Genomic DNA, 27419 nt, shown 5'->3' with positions numbered 1-27419 from the left:
TTATTCCCCTTCCTGATTCACTAGCATGCTGTAAGGATTGCTGTTTCTTAAAATAAATGGTCTCAGACAAATGAACATCTCTCATGACGTTCCAGCTACTCTCGAAGTCAGTGATAAAAATCACTGATTCCAAATTATCAGTGATTTTCATAGGGAATTAATCATAGGAAGATGTTATTGACTGTTTTCTTATGTCCACAGCCTCAAGGCAAACTTGAGAAAGATAAATGTGCCCACAGATTTGCCATTAAGTCCCTATCAAGTGATCCCCAGATGGCTGTATCAGTGTCTGTGGTTTATAACAACCGTAGTCTATTCAAAGTAGATTTCCATTGTACTATGAAATTACTTGTACATTTATGGTTTGTGAATTTACACAGAACACTTACAGAGGATGATTCTCCTTTAGCTTTCCTTTTTCCATGCCCTCAATGAACTTCCTAGAAAGAAGAGCCTTGGCATAATTATGGCCAATTCTGATTGGTACAAATCTGCACATGAATCATCAGAAAATGACTGATTTCCCCATACAGCAATGGTGCTTAAGACTCAGAAAGTGTGAAATGAAAAACTTAATGTCCTCCTAACACTGCAATTTAGAATAATGTCAATATACCACACGCTATTTTTTCGAACCTTACGTTTAAAAAATCAAATCAAATCAAAATGACGAGTTCTTATGGCGTGAGACATTTACTATGCAATATCACTCTCTTCCGACTCATCTCTCAATTGTTGAGGGCACTGAGCAGAAGAAGCTGCACCATTAAATGTCAGCCCTATAATTCACACTCAATGGGCAGGCAAACAGCCTTCTTCACAGGGCTGAAATAAATGGATGTAGAGGCACTATAAATATCGAGCTAACTTATTAAAAACGAAAAGAAAAAAATGATAAAAAGAAAAAAAATCCAAGAGAATTTCACCAAGCTTCTAAGAACAATCCCTGTGGATTCTCACTCTGAAGCAGGTGAGCATGAATGCTCTTTCAGGAGAAATTTTTAAAGGGAGAGGGTGTATTCATCTCATGGAATTTTCTTAAAGATTCCATCTTTTGTAACTAGCCCCGATGAAAGGCAAGGAGATGGAAGGGTCTCCTGAGAATTCTCCTCTTAGCAGGGCCAGCAACAGTCATATGAAAGAGCAAACTCTGGGGCTTCTTATTCAACACCCCTTTGTCACATTCTTCTCTCTGAAATCCAACCATGTTTATGCTTTAATCTCCAAACTTGCCCCATCTAAACTGCATGCCGTCCTTTCTTTCCCGGGAAAACCTCTATACCCCATTCTTTATACTTTTCTATTATTTATTCATTTGTTCATTCATTTATTAACTGAACAACTATTTATTTAATAAGCAAATATTTATTGAGAACTCTGTTAGATTCTGTGAAACAGAGATGAAATTTCTTCTCTGTTGAAGGATCCTGTCCTATATCGCGTCCCTTAGAGGTCTGCTATTTAATAGGTTGAATTAATCTGTGTTAAAGCTTCAGTAGACTTTGTTATCTTAAAATGCCAATGCCCAAACCCCACCCCCAACCCAGATCCTATTTGTACCTTTCAACAGGAATTCAGTGTCTTATCCCTGGAGTTACTGATGTAGGAACTTTGAATACAGACAGCAGCTAGGTCAGTAATGGCCCATATGCCTCACCTGAAATAAGGACATTTTTCATCCTAATATATATTTGAACTAAGGGCAAGAAAACATGGGAGATTAGGGGATTAAGTGCCATGCCCAAAACTAAACTATCACTAATGTGTTCCTAAACTCTGGATGATATGTTTCTCCACTTTGAGCTTAAGTTTTCTTCTTGATACCTACTTTCCATCTCCTGTAATAGGAGACCACCTACATTTTGTCCTGTGACTAGAGAATCTATACAAATATATAGAGCACAGCTCTTGAAAACGATGAAAAGAGTAGTGTGTTTACTTATGCTTTCCCCTGCTACACTTCCCTAATCAAGAAACCTGGAAGAAAATGCATATTAAATTTTGGAAGAAAACATATATTAAATTTTGATCTAATTTTCCTCTCCCATCTGACTCTCACAGTTTGTAGGAGCAACAAGAACTCAATAAGTATAAAGAAAATTCATTATTCCTTTTACTTAAAAGAAGAGGAAAAGTGTTTAGCCACTGTTGACACCTCTTCAATTGATCTTTCCAAGTCTTCCTAGTTTGTGAAGGGTAGGAATCATGGGTCCCTTGGGTTCACTGCTGTTCAGTCAAGACCTTGAGTAATTTATCTAAATGTACCCCGATAATCCATTTACTGCAGAATACATTTTATGGCATTTAATAGTAGCCTATCTGCTAGGCTTAGAGGTGGAGTGTACAAAATGATAACGACATATTGGTGCCACTTGGAAATCTGAAGTGCTAAGTAAATACATAGCACCACTTTATTATTGTAGCCTTATTCTATTAAGGTGTGAAGAATATGCATTTTAACATATTTCTCAATCTACATAGAGGATTGGTTTTTAGAGTTCTTTGTTTATATCAGTGCCCATATGTAACTTTTAAAAGGTTCTATTTTCACATAATTTTAAAACTTTTGTTTGGAGCAATCGGTGTACAGTGTTTTGATCTATACACCTAAATCTTGCAGATTTTTCCAAAGGGAAGATATTCTGTGAGCTGAGTAGATTGTGCTAATGTGAAAAATTAATAAATTTCTACTTCATGGTTCCAGGTGGGCTATTAGAACCGAAACTGTCTTTTTTACAACACTCTTAGTAACCCAGAATAACATCTGTTGCAACACCGCATGGAGAAAGAGTGTTTTAGGATTCTCTTGATTAAAGCCAAGAGACTGACCAGAATGGCAGAAATCCACACTGCTCAATATCATTTTTGCATATCTCAAAGTTGCAATTGCCCATCAACAACTCTGTGTATGTCAAGAACTCAACAGAGCCATGGAAATTGTGTGTCTATGGGTCAGGGGAGTGGGGAAGCAAGCAGCCAAATCACAAGAAAGATCCCAGCCCCTGGGATCTTTTTTTTTGAAACTGGGGGTGGTTAATGGTGGTAACAACAAAGGCATCTAATCAGCAATTCTATGTGTGTCACTATTCTACCTGAAAGCCTTCTTCTTTCCATTAGCTCCTAATACTAGTATTTGTGAAAAGGAGTGAGTTCTCAGTCTAGCTTAGAATTTGGCATCTAGATACTCATTTAAAGCTGACCAGGTGAAAATTCAAATCGACCTTCTCAACTGAGTGAATTCCAGAGGCATTGTAGTATTTGCTATAATTAAAAAGGGAAGGGGGGCCAGCCTCAGTGGCCTAGTGGTTAAGTTTGGTGCACTCCACTTTGGTGGCCTGGGTTCAGTTCCCAGGCGTGGACCTACACTGTTCTGTTAGCAGCCATGTTGTGCTGGAGGCCCACATACTAAAAAATAAAGGAAGATTGGTATGGACGTTAGCTCAGGGAAAATCTTCCTCAGCAAAAAAAAAAAATAGGGAAAGGGAAGAAGATGTTCTGAATTTAAGCACTCTTCTTCAATATAGGGGGACAGTCATTCCTCTTTAAGATAGTCTAGACCCAGTGGTTAATATTTGCCTGAGAAGAGACCACTGGGATAAGCATAAAATAAAACATAAACCCATCTCCTGTGATATGTCAACAAAGATACACTTTAAAAATAAATCTTCTTGATTCATTTTCTTTTTTCCTCTTATAACTATAAAACTCTAGTTAGAGCAAGGGGTAAAAGTCTTGTGCAATCCTATGTGCAGAATATATGTTCATATCTTTAATCACTCAGTGGCTGTTATTTAAACTGTTGCTTTGAGAAGGACTGTCTCTCCTCTGAGGCTGTCCCACAACCTTTTCACTATTTCTGGCTCCATCTGTTCCAGCCTATTTCCAGCTGCTGTTCAGAGGAAAGGCCATGGTAATTATCTCTTTAACACATAATTTATCTTGCTGTGACCATATTTGGGCTGCCAGTCTGTTGAAAGCCCCAGTGTGTTCTCTTTCTGCCACGTGGCTGTGAGCTAACCTGAGCCATCCATCTCAGGTAGGATGTACTATCTCTGCATGGCTCTGCTCAGTCTAGTCTTTAAGAGCCCTATCTCCTGTTAAAATTTCTTTCCTATTTGGCAATTTGACATCCCAAAGAGACCAGAACATTTTCCTTTCTAATATTTAAAACTGTATTCAAAGGAAAAATAAGTAATGCTAACTTCATCATGAGTACCTACCTATACAGTTGTGGTAAATAGTGAAAAGAATATGGTCTTTAGTCTTTGTATAGATAGAATTCAATTTCTAGTGACGACAGGCAAATCTCTTCACCACTCAGAGCATCATTTTCCCCATCTGTAAAATGGGAAACTTAATAATTACTCAGAAGATCATTCTGAAGATTAAATGCAGTAACAGAAAGAGCAGAGCATCTCACATTTTAATGTGCACAGGAAGCACCTGAGAATCTTGTTACCATGAAGATTCTGACTTGGTAGGTCTAGGGTACGTCCCCAGACTGCATTTGTAACAAGCTCCCGGGTGAAGCTGACGCTATGAGCCATGGGCAACACATTAAGTAGCAAGACTGGAGAGCGCTGTGTAGAAGACCTGTCACAACATGGCCCTTTGTTCACTAGAGTCTAGAAGGATTCCTCCACTATCGTGTTCACCACTAGTGTCTGTCTCAGAATGCACATTCTCAGAATTATTTCTTTGAGTTAAATAATAAATGTAGGAAAAGGCTTTTCAGAAGACACTATAAAAAAATATTCACACATATTACTTGGAGATTTCCACTCGCCCTTTCCTTCTCCCTTTAGCCCAAAAGAGCTTTGCGACATTCATGTCCAGGCATTAGGAAAAGAGTCATTGCATTTGTCCTCTCGGGCCTAGCCCCTCAGTGTTTAGGAGAGAATCAGTGGTTGCATTAAAACTAAGATCTGAGTGGTTGGAATGATAAATGTGTGATGGATGTCCCCGAGTTTCCAGAGAGAACTCTGGCTGAATAGGAAGAGACAGGAAAGAAAAAAAATACTCTTGGGGAAGATAGTTGTTGAGGGTCATCCTAGCTTTGCTAAGGCCTTCCTAGCCTTGCTGGCAGAATTGAGAATATTTATTTTTGTTGAGATCATATTGGTTTATAACACTGTGTAAATTTCAGGTATACATAATTATATGTCATTTTCTGTATAGACTTCATCATCTTCACCACCAGTAGTCTAGTTTTTATCCATCACCATATATATATGCCCCTTCACCCCTTTCTTCCTCCCTTCATCTGCTTCCCTTCTGGTAACCACCAATCTGTTCCCTTATCTATGTGTTTGTTTGTGTGTTTATCTTTCACATCTGAGTAAAATCATATGGTAAGAAATGAAAGTATTTTATTGGAGGTGGGAACTTCCTGAGAACTCCCCTTGGGAGTTCTCACAGATAGAGGCTGATTCAGGGAGGAGGCAGAAGAGTGATCAACCACGAGTCTGTAAGGGAGCTTCCTGCCTCACCACAGGCAGCAAGAGTGATGTTCCTTTTAGAGAACATGCCCACCGAGGCCAGAACAAACTCAGCCTCAGAATGGAAAGTATCAATCTCGAAGGCTGGCAGCTGAGCAGGTGGCCTGGGTGGGAAGGCTGGGAAGGTGGACTGCTATCACCGTGGTGATAAATGGGAAAGGCAGCTCCACTCTACAAGAGGGTGATGGAGAAACCAGTCAGAGCTGCGTAAGCATCTGAGCAGTTCTGAACAGTGACAAAGCTGCAGGGATTAGAGAGCATTAGCGTGTGTGGTCCCATCTGCCTGGGGCTGGATGAGGAGGTAGCATTGGCAGCCAGGCAGAGTGGACCCTCTGGAACTCTTACTGCTACCCCACCCCTGAAAAAGACTGGTCACACATAGAAAAATTCAAGTAGGGGTGCAAGGGAAGTCGTTGAAGGAAGGCAGAGCTATTTAACTCATGCACACACGGGAAAATTGGGCTGGGAGTTCCATGGCGCAGAAAAGCAATCAGCAAGGTAGCAGGGAAAACTGCTGAAGGAGAAACATTATAAATGGCAAAGGCTTGACAGGTTAGCCAGGCAAGAAGGTGAGCAGATTAGAGAGGAGACTGAAAAGGTGCCAGCACTAATACTGGCCTCATGGGGCCAGAATATGAGTACACACTCAGGAAGAAGCTGAAAACACCAGAGAGACAAACTCAAGTTTGGAAACAGTCCAGGATTACTAAATCAGCTAGTTCTTGCAAGGCCCTATGATTCTCTGGGAAGAAAACTAAAAATAAGAATAAACCAATTGCAATCTAGGAGGACAAACATGTATATGCATAGATTTACTGGTATGAGGAATATATACTAAGGTCTAGGGGTAGACAATGCTATCAAAACTCAGAGGAAGGAGATTTTTCTGCAGAATCTGGGAGGTCCCCAGAGGGAAGGGAGGTCCAAGAGAGGGGGGCAGTGACCAGGTGTCTGATTCTTAAAGTGTTAACAAGAAAATATGTGGACATCACCTTACTCTTATTTCAAGAGAAAATTTTTAGGGATGTATTTAGGAAGTGGCAAAGAGTAACCAAAAGATTACAAAGCCCCTAAATTCTTTTGCCTTTTTAAAGGTCTCTGGTCAGAAAAATTTTGAAATCTGCTGGTTTATTAACACTGTCACATAGGCATAGAAATGTAAAGTGAAACAAGAACCAATTTAATTATCTAAAATATTTCATGTAGCTTATCACCACTGTTTTATTGTTATATTTCCCCAAAAAATGATTTTGCAGGGAGTTGATTTTTTTGAGTAATTGTAGCAACTTAACATTTTGTCTAAATTAGGGTTTCTTAAACTGGGCACTATTGACATTTTGGAGCAGATAATTCTCAGTTGCGGGGGCCTGTCCTGTGCATTGTAGGATGTTTAGCAGCATCTCTGACCTCTATTCACTAGCTGCCAGAAGCACCACCCAGTTGTGACAACCAAAACTATCTCTAACACTGCCAAATGTCCCCAGGGGGACAAAATTATTCCCACTGGAGAATGAGTAGTCTAACATATATCAAATTCTAGCTATCTGGCTAGCTACATAGGTACATTCAAGGATTACAGCTGTAGAGATATCAAGGATTTTATGTAATGAGCAGGAGATGGATTATATAACCACTCAATACCTTCTAAGGATTTTCTAAGATTCTCTGATTCTGTAAGAAATTCTGCTAATCAATAATCAAAATGGTCTTACATCTAACATTTGATTAGTAGCTCCTGTTTTCCATCTCACTTGTGTCCCCTGGGCCCACATATGTGACATTTTTTACCACCTTGGTCTAGTATGACTGCCATACTCAGGGTCAGCTGTCATGGCTCATATCACAGGGCACATGACAATACCTGAGTCTCAGCATAGAACCATTATCAAAGGCTATATCCTAAAATATGAAAGAATTCTATTTGATTTGTGGTTGTGAAAGGGACAAAACTAGACCAAGTATAAGACTGTTAATTACTGTTGATGACAAAATGAAATAATCAGATTTAGAAAAAGAAGTCCAGAGTTAAATTTAAAGGACAGATTAAAACCAATCTCTTAATTGTTTACAATTGTTCTACAATTTTTTATAGCTTTGCTTTTTCATAAACTACCACAAAAACACATTCTTAATATGTTATAATTCATGCAGGGTTCTCTTTATGTTCTTTTGTTGTGATGGATAAGCAATTTTTAGCGCATCTAAGGAAATTTCTTTTTACCAAATTGTTGTGCACTGCAAGAGTTGGGAAATGAGACTTGATAGGCTGTAAAAAAGAGCATCGAATTAGGTCAAACTTCAGTCCCAGCATCCATTGATCTTTGAGCCTCTATTACCTCATCTGTAATATGGGACTAATACTGCCCTGCCCTTCTTACTCAAATGGTTCAACTGAATGAATGCGTAGGAAATCAATGTGAGTATTGTACACATATAAGAAATTAATATTATATTTAAACATGTTTCTGAAATTAAAACTCCTTCCATCCAAGGGCTTCAATGAAGGCAAAGAGCTTAATTAAAAAATATTAGTCAGTGCAAAGTAACTCTAATTAATAGATTTTCTATTCAATTTTCTAGGTATATGCCTCTCAAATATCTGGTTAAATTAATTTAGATATATTAAAAATGAATAAAATCCTCATATCATCCATAAACCTCATTAACAAGAACAGGCTCAATGGATTTTCTCATCAGTAAAGGTGAATCAATCAATCAATCAATCTGTGATTCACTTCAGATTCTTTGGTGTTTGTACTTATTTGTCTGTGTCCAGATGAAAGGCCCAAACTGCTGTGAGTAGCCAGAAGTTAGAGAGCAGAGGGAACCTGAAAGATGGATGGTCAGGGCAGAATTACCCTTTTCTGATTTCCCTCCCTCAAGTCCCCAGGGCAGTCAACATCTGGGCCAGTATCATCCACAGGTGAGTTCAGACAGCACTCCTGCACACTGCAGGCTTCGAAACAAATCCACTCATAGTACTTGGTTTTGACTATGTAGCCTTAAAAAAAATAGATTAATAGTATATTTAATCACAACGTCCATAAGTGATTATCAAGTATTAAACCTCTTTCATAATTTGACTTGTTTCTATCTTCAGTCAATTCTCTTTGCATTGAAGAATCATTTACGCAAACTCAACATGAGGCAGAGGGGAGAGATTAAAAGCTGCCTAAGACCTTATGAATGACTACATTCATCCTGTGTGAAATTATTTGTTTTTCTTTAGTGAAATTATATTATATACTGTCGAAAGAACTGCTCCCCTGCACTAATAGCATCAGAGGATGCTTAGGCAAAAATTAGATGTGAGAAGCAGGAGAGAGATTTCTGTATTTGGTTCCTATTGAATACAAAAGTTACATAATATACATAGAATAGGAATAAGGAGAGCATATCAAAGAAGTTAAAGTCTGCCGCTGAGCCGCAAATGTCCTCATACATCAAAGGAGACTCAAGTCAGCAGGATAAACGTCCCGCTTAGGTAGCCGGACCTGGGCCTGTCCACTCCTGATCATGAGAGCTATGCATTATTAAACAAACAACAAGACGCGTAAAACACACTGGAGATAAGCGGTGGTCAATGCAACCCAGGGAACTAGCGACGAGGGGCAATAAAAAGGAGCAGCAATGTTTTCAAAGCTTGGATAAAACCAAAAAAGAAAAAACATTGCTGTCAGGGAGAAAAGACAAAAGTGGTAAACAGAGCAACAAGGGGTGTGCTAGAGATAAAATAGGAGACAGAGGAATCAGCAGAGGCAGTTCTGACATTTCCGACACTTTACTGAAATGCACTTGGGTTTCGAAGATGTCAGTCTGAGGGATGATTTCTCTAGCTGAGCTCCAAGGGATCATGAAGCGAGACGGATGGAGGGACTGAAAGTCATTCTGCCTTCAGCAAGAATGGGCAGTGCAAGATGAATCAAATGGGGCCTGATGTTTCTGTTACACGGAGCTCACTGGTGAGACACTTCATGGGTGGTAACTCTGCCCGGTGAAGAAAGGCTAGTGTTCCAGGAAGACTGTTGCAGCCCAGGAACTTAGGATTCACCGCCAGCCTGAGTAGAGCCACTGCCCCGTCACCATGCTTCCTGCAGGAGTGCTCAGCAAGCATTTCAACTGGCCTTTGAATCCTCAACAGTCAAGCTCCTCTAATTCTCTGAAACCACAACATAGTATTCAGCTTTAAGATGAGCAATAATTAAAAAATTTTTTTTTTAAGAACACAGAAAAAACACAGAGTGTTTTCCCTGTTGAATATGCCATACCTAGCTCAGTCCCTGGCACTATCTGAATTCTCAACAAATATCTGTTGAATGGATATTCAAAGGGATTGGAGCATAACTGTTCCAGCCCCTAAGAATGCTCATTCGTTAGTTCAGAGAGAGAGTGAATGCTGATTTTATTTAAAGTTCTCTTCCTTTTTCGTTTCTGGTTTCTTTTCATATTTTTTTCATCAGTTTTTACCTTTAGGTCCAGAGCAGTGGTTCACAAACTTGAGCAAGCACAAAATCTTCTGGAGGACTTGTAAAAATGCAGCTTGCCGGGTCCCAGCATTTCAGATTTCTCCAGAATTACTGAATCAGATTTTTGATTCAGTAGTTTTGGATTGGGATCCTGGAATTAGCATTTCTAACAAGTTCTCTGGTGCTGCTGGTCCCCGGACCACACTTTTGACAACCACTGGTCTATTTACTCAGCCATTAAAAAGAATGAAATCTTGCCATTTCTGACAACATGGATGGGCCTAGACGGTAGCATGCTAAGTGAAATAAGTCAGAGAAAGACAAATCCATCTGATTTCATGTATATGTGGAATCTAAAAAAAACAACACATGAACAAATGTAACAAAACAGAAACAGACTAATAGATACAGAGAACAAACTAGTGTTGCCAGAGGGGAAGGGAGTGGGAAATGGCTAAAATAGGCAAAGGGGATCAAGAGGTAAAAAATTCTGGTTGTAAAATAAATAGGTCATGAGGATATAATGGACAGCGTAGGGAATATAGTCAATAATATTGTAATAACTGTGGTGACAGATGGTAATTAGACTTAGCATGGTGATCATTTCACAATGTATAAAAATATCAAATCACTATGTTGTACACCTGAAATTAATATAATATTGTATGTCAATTATACTTCAATAAAAAAAGAAAACTACTGGTCTAGGATATTAATGGTAAGTCAAAGTGTCTAAGATGGACTTCAATATGTGTCCATCTTTTTTTTTTTTTTGTGAGGAAGATCAGCCCTGAGCTAATATCCATGCTAATCCTCCTCTTTTTGTGGAGGAAGACTAGCTCTGAGCTAACATCTATTGCCAATCCTCCCCCTTTTTTCCCCAAAGCCCCAGTAGATAGTTGTATGTCATAGTTGCACATCCTTCTAGTTGCTGTATGTGGGACGCGGCCTCAGCATGGCCGGAGAAGTGGTGCGTTGGTGCGCGCCTGGGATCCGAACCCGGGCCGCCAGAAGCAGAGCGTGCGCACTTAACCGCTAAGCCACGGGGCCGGCCCTGTGTCCATCTTTTGATGAGCTGATCCCCCCAGTTTTGTGGGATGAACTTAAACCATTTATTCTGATCAAAAGATATGAATAAGGAATTTGTAAGTTCTAAAAAGTGTTGGTTATTAAAAAAAAACCAAGAAGTTTTATAGAAAGTGATTTGAATTGTTCAACAAAAGCAGTAGTGCTCTCAGCCACAGCCAGGGATTTTCTTAGTTAAAAGATTTATTATTTGAGTGTTTTCCCCATCACTAAATTCACTGTGTGAATTCTTTCAGTCTTGTTTTATTTGTTCCTGAAAAACTGTGTTTCACTCTATCTGAAAATTCCCTATTGGAAATCACGTATCTGGGAAGCTACATCCATAGACTGGCTTATTTCACAGAGGATTTGTACAGTTCCTCTTTGTTGTTTGCATTATCCATTAGAGATGAGAATTAATGAAGAGTTTTATGATCATCCTCCACAGATTTCTACCTCAAACCCGGTGCATCCAACTCCACTCATCATCCACCAAGCTCACTCACTGTCCCAAGCTTTCTCTTCCCCAGCAAACAGCATCATCAGCTACATGGCTGCCTTAGGCAAGAACCTCTGAGTCACATTTGACTCTTCCTTCTCCCCACATCTCACATCCAATTGGCCAAAGTATTTTTTATTCTACTTTTAAAGTATGCTGTATCCGCATCTTTTTTCTCTCTCACTACTGTTGCTTTAGTCCAGAAATATATCTTCATTCACAGGCACCACTGCAACAACCCCTTGACTACTTTCCCATCTTCAGTTTCTTTCCATTTCCATTTTCCTTTCACTCAGCTGTCAGTATGAAGTTTCTAAGAGATGTGTTCCTATCACTCTCATGCCTAAAACCCTCTCTAGGTTCCTGCTACCAAGAGAATGAGGACTGGGCTTTGTTTGGGGGCTCAAAAAGCCCTTCTGGCTCAGCCCGGTTCCAGTGCACCTTTTCAGGTATAACGTTTGTTCCACATATATTTTACATATACTTTATGCTCTGCTATGATCTGCTTTATGCTCTGCACAGCTTGCACTTTTTCCTCTACTTCAAATATTCTTGCACACCTTATCCACCTCTCAAATCCTGTAAATCTTTCCACCCTCAGCTCAAAAACCATTATTTGTTTAAAGCCTCAATATCCTACTTGCTTCTGGACTTGGTTGAGCAAAATCTGCTTTTCCTTCTACTCTATAAGCTTCTTAAGAGTAGGAACCAGGTTTTAATTACTTTTGGATTCCCCAAAGTAATATATATTGTAGCATACCTATGACAGTTACTGGTAATAAACAAATGCCTCATGGAGTTGGATAGAACTAAATCAAGCTTTGTCATAATGGGGTTCTGTTTGGATGAATGTTATTCTGATGGAATAACAATATTCTCAAATTAGAGATTTAAAAACACAGCTATCTTGTGATTTAGATTAGGCTTAGTTGATCAAAACAGATCAGAGGAGCCTTATGTGGATATGTGTTTTTCAGGTACATAAAAAATAAATTCACAGACACCCATGGTAAATTCATTTGATTATACGGAAAGCGTTCACGCAGCCAAATAAAGGAAGTTAAAAAAACAACTTTGATGGTGAAAACTCACTAATACGCTCTTACTTCTCTAATATCAAATTTTAAGAGTGCGTTAGCATCCTAAAAAGCAGCAGATATTTCTTGGAAAATTAAGGGGTAATGTACACTAGTAAAAGAGCACCGGATGTGGGTTCACACATACTTCAGTGTGAATCTCAGCTTTGTCACACACTTAGTTGTGTGTTTTTGAGCAATTTATTTAACCTGCCTCTCAGTTTCCTCGTTGCAAAATAGAGATAGTAACACCTAACATATAGGTTGACGAGTAGACGTAATGAGATAATGTGTATAAAGTGCTTAGCACAGTACCTAGTACTTAACAAGCACTCAATAAATAAGCCTCAAAAACAGTTATGAAGACTCAGGTAAAAATTAGTCACTCTTTGTACTGTATAAATGGGCACAGATTTTGGAAATGCACAGGGACATTTGGATAGCAGAATTAAAGAACCAAAGAGAGAATAGGAGTTGGTGATGATGGCAGAAAGAGATTGGACAAAAGTATTCATCTGTCTGCATAATTTTCTCTTCTAAAACATGAACAGTTCAGCTGAGGGGTATTTCACAGGTAGTCTATTGCTTCTACCATGTTCATATGTATAGATTTACTAGCCAGAGTGTTAAATTCACCATTGTTCAATTATTTGCTTTGCATTCCTCAGGTGTTTCCAGGAGTTAAAGAAAACGTAGTTGGATTAATAACATATCTGCTGATTGAAGAGCCAGAGTCTTTTGTTAGTTTGTTTGCCTGGTGCTTTATTTCAGTGAAATAAAGATTTTTAAAATTATAATTAATTACCACAGCTTCCTCTGTCTCCCACAAAACGCCTAGTACCAAGTTTATACTCTGCAATAGTTTGGTAACAATAAGGCTAATGATTACAATAATAATTTACATCAGTAAACTGTTCAATTAAAAGCACATTTGATTGAATCATTCATTAAACTCTAAAAACAGGTGTGTAGTTTATCGTTATTGGGTTTCCATCCTCCATATTAAAACAAAAATCTTCTCTGAGGGAAGTGCATCTCCCTTCAGCTCTGCCTAAGACTATTCTTTCTATGTATGTTGTAAACTTTGAATTCCCCTCCTAATTATAATAAACATCTTTGTTATATTTTCAGCTAATCAATCATACTATGGCACAAAACGAAAATTTCTTTTTTGACTTTTCCTGCACTAACACTGCTAACGCGTTCTCTGAAATCTTCATATGAAAGAGTCAAAGAATAGATTTGTGGAAATGATTTTTATTAAGCACAATTCTGCTCACCAATCTGCCATTAAGCAAGACAGCAATGGACGTTCTCAGAGAAAGAAATTAGAGAGCTGATAAATAGGCAGAGAGGCAACTTTGGTGGAAGTAGAACTAAAGAAGGAGGAAGAGAATGTGGAGAGAGAGGACAAAATGGAAATGCAAGGAGATTTTAAAAAGAGAGTGATAAGGACAGCAGCATTCAAAATGCCAGGCCAAGGAGAATGAAGACATGAGCAATGAAGCCAAGACAATTAGGTCCTAGAGACATGACTTGGATGAACAAGAGCTGGTTTGGTGGATTGCTTGCCTCTTGGTTCCGTATTATCTATGTGAGATAATATTTTGAGTGCTTCATAAGATGTGAAAAAAACAAACAGTTTCTACGTTCTCTGATTTCTAGGAGGAAGAAAAGGCAGTGAACTATGAGAAGATGGAGAAACCAGAGTGAACACATTGTGATGTAAGCAGGTGACTTATGGGAACTAACCGGTAAGTGAAAATATTGTTCCTTACAACAAGAATCATGCCCAAGAGCAGGTGAGGTCTTAGAAAAAGAGTGTATTTCTCTTCAATAACTGCAGCCACACATCCTCTGGCTCATCATGAACCTCTGTCAAAGGGCTCAGACTCATGCCCTCCACCCGGTAAACCCAACATTTTGTTTGATATAACTGACTTGAATCTGAATTTTATCTTTCTTCCTTTCTTACTTCTTACTTCTCTCTCTCATTCTGTCTCTCCTTCCATTCCCACCTCCCTCATTCCCTCTCTCTCTTTACCTTTTTATCTTAAAAATATTTTAAAATTGTTCTAAAAAAAATAAGCATAAAATGAACAGGGAGAAAAAACCCTGGATGTAGTATAAGAGAAAGGGGTATGTTGACCATAAGGGACATCAGCGGATCTGAGTTCTCCTCCTAGATTTGTCACTAGGTAGCTGTGTGATCTTAAATCACTTCAGTTCTCTGGGCTTTAGTTTCCTCTTTGTTACAGTGAGGAGGTGATATTAGATCCTCTCTAATTTCTCTCCCAGTTGCAAGTACTTAGTGAAAGAGTTAAGAACTTAGACTGAGAACTAAATCTAGATTATGGTACCAACTTCACTATTAACTTGCATCATGATATTGAACGTATTCTATAATTTTTGAACCTCAGTTTCCCTCTCAATAAAATGTCAATAAAAACAGCATCTACATCTTAAGATTATTGTCAGGATTAAGTAAGGTAAATCATATCAAGTATTTAGAATAGTTCCTGACACATAGAAAGTGTTCACTAAACCTTAATTATTATTTTTAACAATAATGGACTTTTTGTTATTATGGTCAGAGGTAGTTCCTCATCCACAAATTCAGTTTCTCTGATAGCAGGGAAGTAATGCTATATTCCAAAAGCCATTTGAAAATGTAATATAAAATAGCACAAGAACCAAGCTATTTGCAGATCTTTATCTATTCACACGTTGGTAACATGGATCCTCTAAAAAGACTAAATAAAACACCAACAAAAATTTCCTTCTCAGAATTATCAGTGGATGTTAGACATTATCAGGTCTATTAAATAGACATTTGCCTTGTACATTTTTTGTTGATAGTTGCTGGGGTGGTTATTGATTTGTTTGAAAAGCTATCCACTTTCCTGTCTGGATTTATTTCTTGGAAAACATAGACTCTTCTTGGTATAAATAAAACTGACCGTGTTTGCTGTTCATCACTTCAGTCTAAATAAGTTCCTTATACCCATTGGGCCATTCTACCATTACCTTTATGTTCAGGTTTACAAAGGGGTAAAGAAGATTCTCAAAGATGTCAACTGGGGCCCAGCTTCAGCTCAAGCTGACAAATTGGAGTAAGTGATATGAAAAAAAAAATCCTGGTAATAGAGCAAGCTTTTAGTAAGGAGCTTCACCACTTTATTCTCTGCTCTTGCAAGGGAAATGAATGTGGTTTACATGATGGGCTGGAGAACACAGCTTTTTACCAACACCATGGGGCGTATAAATGCTATGATCAGGCTGACATGCTGCTCATTAAAAGCTGTTTCAAAATTATATTTTAAGCTCAAATCTAGTCCTAGATGATCTCTAAGACGAATCTGAAAAATAGGAATTGTTGAATGCTTCTATGTGAGTATGAAACAGTTAAAGAGAAGAACTCCACTGAGATCACAAGTTGTGAAGTCATTAAGACAATGTTTAGGGTAACATTTGATCAGGAACTAGGAAGCCACAATGGTGATGGAGAACATTAACCTTTATTGACTATACTGTATGTGCATTAGCAATAAACATTTATTAAATTCTTCCAACGACCATGGGAGATAAGTATTCTCTCTCTTTTATGTATGAGGACGTTAGGCACCATAAGCCAAAGTGACATAATTGCTATCCAATGGAGCTGGAATTCAAACTCAGTCTATTTACCTCCAAAGTCTGAGATAATCACAGCATTCTCATCATATAAACATACGTGCAATGGAAAATAGAACCTGCTAATGGTATATGGCATAGTTGAGGCCAAAAGTCTTTGCATTATAGCACCAAACTTGAATCACTGCAGACACCAACTGGAACTCGCTACAATTCAGTCATTAGCTCTGATTTAGGAAAGGGGACAGTCTAACACTGGGAGGCATGGATTATCATGAGACTTAGAGCCCTGGAACATTCAGAGATCCATCTGAGGATGATGACAGAATAAGCAGACACAGAAAAGGGACCCCAGCTTACCCACACCTGGCTACCTATTTCATCAATACCTCATTGGGAAGAAACTGACAAGCAACATCAGAACTGCATGCATTTTGCTAGTATATTATTTTGTAACATAGTTTAAGCTACTGTGGACTATTAATTTTCTGATATAGGAAACATCTAGACATATCAGCACTATCCAACAAGTGGTGGGAAAATATGGGGAATAAAAGAATAACAGGAAATAAGAGAGATAATGGGAGATGCATGAGAAAAAAATGGAAAGAAATAAAAAATAAATATGATACTTTAGCAATAATTTTAGGTTTGATGTATAGAAGGAAGCTTTCCACTTGCTGGTCTAGACTGAATTCCATTCAGATGGTCCACTCCAGGTTTCCAATTTCCCCACCCACCTAGTCTCCCACTATGAATTGACAGGTGTAACTTGCTAAGGGCTTTGTGAGATTTAGAAGCAGTGTGGCCATTTCTTGAATAGGATCTAGGTAGACCCTATCGCCTCGTTGGAGTGTTAGATTAGAACTCATCACGGCACACTTTGGGTCTACCACTAACACCTATGTGGCTCAAAACATGTTATCCATATCTGAATTTGGAAAACATTGAGAGAAAAACCATACCCTACTTCCCTGCATAGGTATTCTTTAAAATATGCACTAAACATACTTGAAACAATTCATAGATTTTCCTGTTTGACACTCGTGTTTCCCCTACAAACTTTGTTCCTTAGGGGAGAGGGGATAGAGATTGGAAGGAGTAATGTGAGACAGTATGGTGTAGTGGTTGGGGACATTGTTTTTTTTTAAAGCTGGCATTCTTTTTTTTTTTTTTTTTGTGAGGAAGATCAGCCCTGAGCTAACATCCATGCTAATCCTCCTCTTTTTGCTGAGGACGACCAGTTCTGAGCTAACGTCTATTGCCAATCCTCTTCCTTTTTTTTCCCCAAAGCCCCGGTAGAGAGTTGTATGTCGTAGTTGCACATCCTTCTAGTTGCTGTCTGTGGGACGCGGCCGTAGCATGGCTGGAAAAGCGGTGCTTCAGTGCGCGCCCGGGATCTGAACCCAGGCTGCCAGTAGCGAAGTGCATGCACTTAACCGCTAAGCCACAGGGTCGGCCCTTAACATGAACTTGAGAGTTAGAAAGATGTTGGTTCTGGTCACTGCTGTGTTACTAGCTCTGGGGCCCAGGCAAATGGCCCAGCTCCATCCCCCATCCCCAACACTGATCTCCTTGCCTTATCTGTAAACTGGTACTAATACTACCTAGCACAAAGGGTTAAGCAATATAACATTTAGCACACTATCTGATGCACAGTGAGTGCTTAATAAATGGAAGCCTTTAATATAATACTTCGTAGTGAAGCCAATTTGTCTAGAATGGACGCCAGTGCAACTCAAATCCAATTAAAAACTTAATAAAATGAGTAAACAGATTTACATACACATAAAAGTTCATCAACATACACAAAGGAGCCCAGAACAAGAATCTACTGAACTCTCACCACCCACCGAGCCACATCCTGGTTGTTATAGAAAGAGTGAATAAGAAACAAGTCTTGGAGGAGAAAGGGTCTTGGAAAAACTTCTTGTCATTCACAGCATTACCAGAGGCTTATTTTTAACTCATGACATGTTATTGTCTTCAAAAAGTTATCTTTTTAAAGATTAAAAAAGAAGGTCTCAATTTAACCATGTTCAAGAAACGTGCTTCAGTCCCAAAATACATTTCACTTTAACTTCCCTGCTGTGTATTATTTTTTTCCTTTTAAAAGCAGCTCTTACTCATCAATGCTATAAACCTCAACAGCTGAAGATAGATTTCAGCAGTTTGATTTGAAAACAATCCATAGCACATATGTATGAACAGAAACTAATTGTCATTTTTTAACCAGAATTTGCTCTCTCGTTCCCTCTCTGTCCACTGACAGAATGGATTTATGTTTTCTTTTCTGACAGGAAAAAAACATCATGAGGGAATGTGAAGCAGAAGGAGCTCTGCAGACTTCATCTCAGCCATTTCATCTTCTGCCTTCATGTACTGGAAGCTTAAAGGTCTGTGTAGTCAAGAGGCTTAAGGCTGATGTATGCACCAGACAAGGATAGGAGGCAGGGGATCCAAACGCTTTATGACCCAGGCGTCAGATCTGCCCAGAATTCCTTCCCATCCGTCAGAGCCAAGGCTTAAATCCCAGCACCCTATGAAGACTTTCCAGATACCCGCAGTCTGAAAACATCTCTTCTGATGGACTCGTCCAGCATTGAGTTTCGGCACTGCTTGTTGACACAGCCTATAATGCCCTGTAAAGGTTCTTTGGGCATGTTTTTTCCCTTTTTTCATCAAGGATTGTTAGCCACTTATAGGCGGGACCATATCATTTATCCTCCCTTTTCCCATAGAATCTAATATAGAGTCTGGGACGTAGTAAGTACCATATACATATTTTCTAATGGAATAAATGAAGGAATGAATCCATGTGTCCTAGAAAAGGGAGTTACAGGATCAAGACGAGTTGTCGCTTTTCTGACTCAGCTTGTTAAATAAATTAACGTCATTAGGAGGCTCGGCTCAACTCTGTTTTATCTAACATAGGTCTGCAAATTTAAGGTCCTGCTACCAGCTGGGCAAGCACTCCAAACTGTGGCGAAGAGAAGCACTAGAAAACAGACTAGTCTGGAATTGGCTATTGACTGACTTCCCTCATTCTTATAGCTCTTGTATCTGCTCCCTTCCCTGGACTCATCTATAACTTCTTCACATACTCTGCTTTACAGGATATCCACATTGCTCTAGTTATTAACTCACCCCAATGCCTTTTTTCTCTCTTCTACCTGGCCCCCAGCTATTCTCCCCCATCTTTACACAGCACTTGTCTGAATTGTGCATCTGGTAAGAACGTCTTTGTGTCATCCTGGGATGAGTGTGAGCAACGTTACTAGGAATGCTTATTTCAGGTTGTACATCCTTCCTTACTCCAGCAATAAGTACCACTTTCCCAACTACCATCTTGCAGATGAAGTGTGAAGAGGAGGATAGAGGGGGAAATGGTGCAGCTGCCGCTCTGGGCCATGTTGTGGACATTTGAGCCAATAAAACAGGGTGGACAGGTCTGATTTTAAGGGGACTAAGTTCCAACAACGTGAAAAATATCTCTACATTTGATATTGTCACAAGACTCAGAATTATTTCTGCATCTTTTAGGGAAAATGCACTAGGATATTGTCAGCCATAATGATGTGAATGGTTTTCTCAGATTAAGCAATCAACCACTTAGCAGGACCTTAAGGAGATGAAATCAAACATTCATTTGTAATTTTTGTCTATTTATTCATTTATTCATTCTCTCTATTTTTGTTTATTCCTTGCTGCCTTTTAATTACAAATAAAAATTAAGATTGAAATAAGAAATATGTCATATGCATGTTGATGAAGATTTTCCTATTTTCTAAAGTTTTCTGTAATGAAAAAGAAATTGTGCTAAGACAAATTTGTTACAACTTGATGGGGAGAAGATATTTCAGAATGGTCTGAAATACTCAGCAGTATCATGGATGGCAGGGTCTCCTGGGGACACCAGTGAGGCCTTGGGCAATTGGGTTAGTGTAAGGGCACCACAAGGAGTGCAGGGGCCATCAGGCAGGTGGGAGATGAAGAAAGGTGCTCTACAGGATTAAATGAAAAACTTCATCATTCTGTTGATCTCCCTCTCCTGTTCTTGACAAACACCTGAGACCATCAATCTGGGGGATTAATCAAGAATGTTTCTCATGCCAGAACCACTAGGTAACTCTTGAAAACAAATTCAATAAAGCCCCAAGCGCCAAGACCCGCTGATTCCCTTTCCTCTGTCACGGGGGGCTCTAAGGAAATGCAGCAGATGCAATGCTCTGTGCCAAAAAGACACCAGGCCTCAAGAGAAAGACCAGCCCTTGAAAGAGTTAGGATGGGGGCAGCAGCAGTGAGCCCAGGGGCTGGGACAGGGATTACAACAAAGGGACTTTGGGCACCTGGACTCTGGGAACCTCCACTGTTCTCACATTTAGTGACGGGCCTTAAAGGAAGGGAGCTGTAAGAGCCACTCCTCATAGTCCGCTATGCACAGCCATCACTAGGAATGTAGCCAGACCTACAGTCCTCTACCCCCAACAGCAAAAATGGCAGCCACCCACCATCAGCACTATTTCCTGTTTTCTGTGCCGGGCCACTTGGTGTACTTGACTACATTGTTCCTGAGAAGAATGTCTGCTCTCCCTTCCCTTCTTCCTTTTACAGGCTATCTGCTTCAGCATTTAAATTGAAAAGCTATGGTAGCTCACAAGAACATGAAATTTACGAGACAGAAACAGTATGGTTTCAATAACTATTGTGTTTTTTCCCTCATTTCACAGCATAGCACTAATATTAGAGGTATATCCATTGCACTATCGAAGAGAGTCACTATTCAATATGAAAACACAACTTAATAAGTGTAACGACACCAAGGTCCTGAATTCACTGACTTCTGGGCTTGCGATTCTGTCACACTGACCATGAACTGATCTGAATCAGAGTCTTTAATTTCCTTTTTTGTTTTTATTTTTGGCTTGAGGAAAATTAACCCTGAGCTAACATCTGTGCCAATCTTCCTCTATTTTGTATGTGGGTCACTGCCACAGCATGGCTGACGAGTGGTTGTAGGTCCATGTCCAAAATCTGAACCCGTGAACCCAGGCCACCAAAGCAGAGAGTTCTGAACTTAACCACTACACCATGGGGCTGGCCCCGAGTCTTTAATTTCTGATTTACTTTTAAACATCTACATCACATTTATTTTGCCCATATCAGATTCCAACCCACTCCCTCCTAATCTCAATCCTCTTTAAACCTCTTTAAGCCTAATTTCACCCACTTTGTCTGGGCTCTCTAAGCCTCACCTTTAGGGAATCATTGATATTTTACTTTTCAAAAGCAGGTGGATATAACTAAACCGTGTTGAAATATATAATAGAATATTAGTCTTCAGTGTGGAGGAAATTGCAAATATTGAGTACTTACTAAGAACTAGATGGTTTTCATGTTACATTTAATCTTTACAATAACCTTAGAAAACAGCTCTTATTGGTCCCATTTTCCAAATGAGAAAATAGAGATTCAGAATGGTTAACTTGTCAAAGTTTATATAAATAGGAAATGGCTGGAGTGGGATTCAAACTTCAAAGTTCATGGCCTTTTCCATTAAGCCACATTGACTTCTCCCTAAGGGTCTTCATTTTAGGCCATTTCTCCCACAAAGAATGCTCTCGCTTCTTCACTGAACACAATTCTGCACATCTTTCAAAATGTGCTCTGACCTCTTCAGCTTCAATTCGTCTTTATTTCTTCCGAATTCTTACTGAATTACTATCTGGTCTAATCATTTCTCATGTAGTATTTCTAGCCTTGTCTGGGTCATTGATTTTCATGTGTTCATTTTATCTGATGATCTAAATGAGAGATTCAAACATTAGAATCCTTAAGATTCACCCAGGGAGGTTGTCCAAAATTCCATTCCAAGGATCACAGTCAGACCTGGATGCTTTTTTAAGAAGCATCTTGGTATTCTCATGCAGGGGAACCATGGTCCATACATCTAGATAAGCTGTTTAAGAATAAGGATTATGTGGCCTGCCTGGCGTTGTACCTCTAAGGAGCCTGCACATCCTTGCATGCACAGTCTGAGCATTCTGAACAGTAGCATAGCAGGGCTCACCTTGCGTCTGGAGACCAGGACTCTTCAGTTGTATGCCAGTTCTGGGTCTTGCTCTGTACTCTGTTCCTCTTGACTCTCCCACTCTAGACCATGTTCCCCAACCTCTGTGATATCTTCCCCTTGGTGCTTTGACTCAGCATTCTGTCCTCATCAACCCTGACCAAAACCTGGGCCTGCCTCCTACTTCAGGCATCTTTGCTCCATTTGGAAATGCCCTCCCAGATAGTTGTGCATAAGCTTCCTCTTGTTCTATTCAGCCATAACAAGCCTTTTGTCTCTATGTAACCCCAGAGAGATGTGCCACTCAGCCTGCTCCAGCCTCAAAGACACAACTTGTACTAGTGTAATTATCTCTACCGTGCCTGTCTACAGCAGGCATTCCAATATTTATTGTTTATCCATTTGTTTTATTTATGAAATCCAATGACCTCCATTAGATCAAGATGGAAAGGAACTACATTCTCAGGAGACATCAGTGGCATTCTTGCATTTATTAAGGAACTAATGGCAGATGAATTTAGGACTTTTCTCGTCTTCCTTAATCTTGCAGTATTGTGATTACTACTCCACAGAGTATTTAATGAATAAAATAAAGGAAAAAGACTTGGACAAGTGTGCTCAGCCTCTGACAATCTTTTCATTTATTTGTTTTTGAACAATTTTCAGGTCCTGGAACAAGCGGAATAAAGAATAGCATCTGACATTTTGTTTTTGTTTATATTCCCTTAATCAATTTTCTGGAGCACTCCAAAACCTAGAAGGGAAGAACTGAGGAGAGAAGATGCAGACAGGGCTGCTTCTTCCTAAGGCAGGCTTTACATTTCAAAGAGCTGTCCCTACACTGCAGTTCAGTTCTATCTTCCAATGTGGGAGGACCATACAGTCTTGCTAACCACCTCTCTCTTGATATTTTCAATCATCTCTCCCTCTGTGCTGCCTCAACTTTATGCACTTACCAGTCTACCTTGCATTTAGTTACCATTTACAAGGCCATCCCTCCCTCTAGATTACAAACTCTTTGAGGGCAAAGTGCCTGCCACCTTCATCTTGGCACACCCCTTGATGCTGGCACAGTGTCTTGTGCGTGGTACGTGTTCCATAATTGTGTGTCAAATGGAAATTAGCATTGGCTTTTTGTATTTTGCTTATCATTTTCTCCCTTGGAGCTCAGAACACATCACAGGAGTTGGATGCTTTCCAGAGATTCTCACTACTCCTGAAATCAGAGGCACTGTGCCACGCTGAAATCCATCTTCCTCAAGCAATCACATATTATAATTGGTAACAGCCAGGTACCCTATGCTTTTTATGCCAGAGGAGATGATATCTGAAAAAATATATGAAAAAGTTATGAAGGGTCCATATGGCTTGTAACAGGGCTGTAAACAACCTGACATGTACACAAAGGTATAAAAAGATGACATTTTTAAACCTGTACAATGATAATGGAAAATCCTCAGCTATTCTGGCAAAGTCAGACAAAGCTTTCGGGGAAGACCTTGTCAGTCTTTTAGCATATGCAGAATGTAGACTCACAGATTTTATTTCTCTCCCCACACTTCTGAAATTGCATTTGTAATTCACTGCTAGAACTAACGAAAAGACTAATTTCTTGGTATATAATCCTTGGCAATCGCAGAAACATGCCAACTAGATTTCTCTGTCTCTTGCAGTACAAGATTGTGTTAGAGAGAAGCATAAACCAATTAAATGTCAGGAGCAATTAACTTCTGCATTTTTCACGCAACACAGAATGAGAAAATTTTACAGTGCTCCTATAATTAAAGTTAATAAAAATGAATACAGAATTCCCCAAAGGCCTGTAAGTCATGCAGGGTCCCATGACCACAACATACAAATATTCTCCACCTCACAGGAGTCTCGCAGCTTCATTGGAAATGTTGTGGGGACTGGGTCTCTTCTTGTTTTTCACAGCTACCTATGCAGTTAATCCACCACTCTGTTCTCCTGTTAAAGATAATGAGAGGAGAATCCTGCTGGACTCAGAAGAGAGAGAGGGAGCTGGCCCACCTGCTCTGGCCATTTCAGGGCTGGGCCCGGAAGGCAGAGAGAATTTTATGCAAGAGAATTAGAGAATTCTAACAGCAAGTCAATGGCATGCAGAGTAGAAAGGGTTAAAAGTAAGCGAAAGCTTTGAGGCAAGGAAAAGGGAAGCCATATTAAAATCTCATTTCAAATCCATTTCAAGGCAGAGGAAAGAGTTTAAAATCAAGGATAGTGTCAGTATCTTCAAGTACGTAACAGATGAAAAGTGTGTGATAAACATAAATAGCTATTTTTAAGCACAGAGGTTCACGTGTGTGTAATGACAAATCATTCTATTTGAGGAGCCTCTTCCTACCAAACATTATATATGTCTGTACATAAATATCCAGTGCTTTTCACATAATTATAATGTAAAAGAGTACTGTTCTAAAGAGAAAAGATACTGAAACTCCCAAATACCTCCCTCAGGATCTCATCACAACCAACTGCTACAAACGCCCAAGCTCAAAGGTGTGCCTGTAATTTTTACTAGCATGTTATAATCGAGTATGCTTCTTTTTTTCTTTCTTTGAGGTGGATTAAGTAAAACCCGCAAGTAGAGCTATATAGACTAAATTTTGTTAGAATGAACAACAAAAATACATAACGTTTGTTATATATAACATAACCAAAGTTATCAGAACAGAGGGTTAATGGGGAGTTAAAACTAATTACCCACATACTACTACCAAGAAATAACTTTTATTATCATTTGATGAAAATAATTCTCTCCACACATATTTACAATCAGAAGAAGAGATGATAAAAAGAAAGAAGAAAGAAACCAGACTTATCATGGTGATCATTTTGTAGCATATATGAATATCCAATCACTATGACGTACACCTGAAGCTAACAGGATATTGTTTGTCAATTATACTTTAATAAAAAAAAGAAAGACCAAAGTAATTTTACAAAATGTGACCATATCATACATGGTATTTATATTAATTAATGTCTTACACATTTAGAAATGGCTACACAAAACATAAAAGATCCCGTCCGCACTGAAATAATTATTGGCTGTTTTCTTTTTCTTTCTAGTTTTAGTATAAAGAGCCAGGCTAGGAATAACATTTTAAAAGCTATGAGGTGTGCATATTTCTTAGAGTAAGCTATTTAATGAACACTTTTGGGTTCTCTATCCAATTTCTTTACTAATCATCTGGGTAACGTGGATATACCATTTTAAAACAGAGAAACAAAACAATGATCTTTCAGTAAAAAAGAAATTCTAAACCTCTAAATAGACTTAACTTTCCTGCCAAGATCTGCTGAAGGCAACAGAGACAGTAAACGTTGAATAATGCAATCTAGGTAAATTCAATCTATTACAGGGCTTATTCAAAAGTAAGTTTAATAAGTTTAATTGTCTGTGCATAAATGCAGTGTAACAATCCTATTCTATTTAGTTAAACTTGGATGAATCAGGTTTTCTAAAAGTATTTGTGACAAGTTGTACTCCTGGACACATTTTTTTTTCCAGAAAAGGGGACATGAAGTTATCATCTATTAAATGCAAGAGAAAAAAAAAAAGATTCTGTTGAAGAAACAAAATGGCTAAGATTACGGAGAACATTTTCAATCAAAAAAGTCTGTTAAAGGAGTGTAAAAAGTTTAAGAGCGACACAGAAAGCTGGAGATGCCATCAGAATGAGAAAGCTGGCAAATTTAAATTTAGAACCATGTAGTACTCAGGGGTGAAAATCTTGGGGCACAGTGCTTAGATCTGTTAGGACATGTGAAAATGAGATCATGATTTATTATTTAATGTCTACCACAGTTATTAGGTTCTGAAATAAAATTAGTTTTTGGAAATTATCTTACAAATTTGGCTTTTCATCAACTTTCAGATGTATACTTGTAAATATGTCTTACAAATATGCATTTATATATGTGTGTATATATACAATGTTGCGTATTTCTCGCATCTCATACAAATTATTATTTCAGCATTTATCATAGCATAAATTACTTTAAAAAAAATCTTCCTTCTATGTTGTTCAATTTTTTAAGTCAGGGAATATATCTTTTTCACCTTTTGTCCCCTATGTAACAGGGTGCATTGAACATGAGAGGCATGTGATGAATGATTGTTAAATAAATCAGTATATAAATAATCACACATATCTATTAAAATACACAATCATAGACACATACTCACATGTATATACTTATGTAGGCACATTTAAGTGTTATTATATACACTTGTACTTATTTAGGTGTATATAAGTGTCATTACACATTACAGTATAAGTGCTATTATAGTACAAGAGCTTGAGGTGCACAAAAGAGGAAGCACTTCAGGGAAGAAGTGGTATTTGAGTTGGATCTTGAAATATGAGTAAGATTTAACAGGTAAAGGTGACAGAAGGGAATTCCAAGCTAACAGGACACTTTGAACACAGGCTGAGTGCATGACTATTTAGGGTCTGGTATGACTCAGAATAAATGTTCAATTGTGCATGGGTTTTCAAAGAGGTTGGACAGGTAAGCCCAATTTTCTAAGCATTTTTCATCTATTAATCTAGTTAGTCTCATGAAGTTCCTATCAAGTAGGTAGACTATTATCCCTATTTGACAGATGGAGACACTGATGCTCAGAAAGTTGCCCATGGTCATTTAACCACCATGTGGAGGAACCTGGATTCAAAACTAAGCAGGCTGATGCTGGATCCACAATATTAAGTACTTTGCTATTCATCATGAATAAAAAAAGAAGGAATGTTCCCATTGCTAGTGAACATAGCCAGAGGGAGCCTCAGGCCGGCAGCCAGACCCCACTTTGGATTGACTCACGTGAGAGAAAGTGTCCAGGTACCTGGAAGCATCTTCCCATTAACAAGAATGGAAAGCTAGTCAAGGCTCACTCTTGGGTACAAAGAGCACTAGTTGTTCCAGGTAATGCCAGTTTCAGGGTAACTTGCTTTTATTTTATTTAGGGTCCAACATCCAGTATCTCTGTTAGAGCTGGACCGAGCCATCTTCACCTAGGACCGACAATTCAGAGCTGGGGAAGGCAGAGCATTATGGAGACCCAAGAGCCACCATACTCTTTCACTATCT

At 38.8% G+C, this 27419-nt stretch overlaps 1 protein-coding gene across 1 annotated transcript in view; it reads right to left on the bottom strand.

Annotated features, from left to right (window-relative positions):
- Positions 1-27419, bottom strand: part of DCC (DCC netrin 1 receptor) — a 1105377-nt gene that overhangs the window by 1012063 nt on the left and 65895 nt on the right. The window lies entirely within an intron of this gene.

The sequence above is a fragment of the Ceratotherium simum genome, chromosome 14 (assembly GCF_057802395.1).
Source record: "Ceratotherium simum simum isolate JZ-2026a chromosome 14, ASM5780239v1, whole genome shotgun sequence".
Taxonomy (NCBI): Eukaryota; Metazoa; Chordata; class Mammalia; order Perissodactyla; family Rhinocerotidae; genus Ceratotherium; species Ceratotherium simum.
Note: the sequence above shows the minus strand (reverse complement) of the source record. Positions and strands in the feature narration are given on the sequence as shown.